This window comes from Grammomys surdaster, unplaced genomic scaffold, assembly GCF_004785775.1.
Source record: "Grammomys surdaster isolate TR1022 unplaced genomic scaffold, NIH_TR_1.0 149, whole genome shotgun sequence".
In the NCBI taxonomy this organism is placed as follows: Eukaryota; Metazoa; Chordata; class Mammalia; order Rodentia; family Muridae; genus Grammomys; species Grammomys surdaster.
In genome coordinates this window covers 13694795-13696448 of record NW_021604607.1, presented here as the reverse complement: position 1 = coordinate 13696448, position 1654 = coordinate 13694795, and positions in this window count along the sequence as shown.

The window sequence follows — 1654 nt, the reverse complement described above, 5'->3', positions numbered from 1 at the left end:
ATCCCCTCACCCCTCCTCCTTCTTCTCTGTGGATGTAACCTCTATCTACCCCCCCACTCCCACCTCCCCACCCTCAAAATTCCCACCCCCTGGGGCATCCAGCCTTCATGAGGTCAAGGTTCTCTTCTTCCACCTGTGCCCGGCAGGGCCCTCCACTCTTACATATTCAGCTAAAGCCCTGGATCCCTCCCTAAGTGCTCCCAGGCTGGTGGTTTAGACCCTGTGAGCTGTGGTTGGTTGGTATTGTTGCGAGAGAGAACAACTTTAAGCCTTAAAAAAATTGCCTGTCATTTGTACCCCAAAAGTTGTCTTTGTGTGTTTATTATGCGCCTTCCAGATATGCCTGTTTCCAGTTGAGAACTCCAATCCTGTGTTGAGACTAGACAAGGTCTCACTTCGGTTTCTTACATGTGGTATTTCTTGGTAGAGGTTTTCTCTTCCAAGACTCCATTTGTCAGCTTTCCACAACGATCATACATGCCTGGGAGCGGACCCGCCGGTCGGGTCAAGTGGCACCCAGACGTGGGGCTCGAGCACGGACCCATCCGGACGGACCCTCATTGAGAGGATGTGCGCACGACATCAAGAATGAGCAAGACAGAGATCATCGCCTGTGACCTGTCGTCCACGGAACCAGGTTGATGCTGCCATCAAGAAGGCAGTTGAAGTTCATTACCATCAGCTGAAAATTGCAGAGGATCCAGAAGTGACTCCGCAGGAGACTGACACAGCTGTCAGCTCCCCTGCCTCCCCCTACGGTCGACCCCTAGACTTCCACGCCCTCCAGAAGGGTTCCTGGTATGCCTGGCTTTGCCCTCATTTCTCTCGCTAGAGAGCTTGGCCTCTTGATCACCACAACAAAAATTGGCTTTTTCCTAAACCAAGGCCACCCTTGATATGGCCGCTAACATTGGGGAGCCTTCCTTTATGACAATATTACACCCCAAACTGACAAATGGTTGGTAACTTGAACATTTACAAGAGACTAGGATGGCTGTGAGTTAGTCCAATGACGGGATTATTGTAGGTCCACTTCCCAGGGGCCCACCCAATGCAGCCGAAAAGGAGTGCGTGGTGCTGGGAGTGGGTGCAGCCTACATGGCCTAAGACAGGGCTCTCACCCTCCTTTCACCCACATCAGAGTCCCTTGACGTTGCCCATCGTCGACAGCCTAAAGCCTTCGACCATCGATGTGACTCGTCTCACATCAGTGTTTTGGGGTTGTGAACTTGTCTAAGACCCCCCATAATTAGACATCCAAATTCAAAACTCACATAGTTGGGATTGAACATAAGACGCCTTCTCTAACTAAACAGAGAAGGGGGAGATGCCAGAAGCCAGGACCCTCGCCCTTACCCTTACCCCCTACCTTTCCCCACCTGCACAATGTCCTCTGAAGCTTGGCAACTGCAAGATCCTGCTTAGCAACTGCAGATAGACTCAAAGCAGAGTACCATGTCTTCTTAAGAATAGCAGGGAGACCATAACTCAAGCAGTGTACCATATCTTCTGAAGAACTGCAGGTAGATCATAATTCAAGGCAGTGTACCATATAGACCATGACATGTTTCAAGGCACAGGCCAAGAAGATTTTGTACTTTTCCACCACCTGGACCCTCTTACCCCCTCCCCTTGTAAAACATGCTATAAAAAA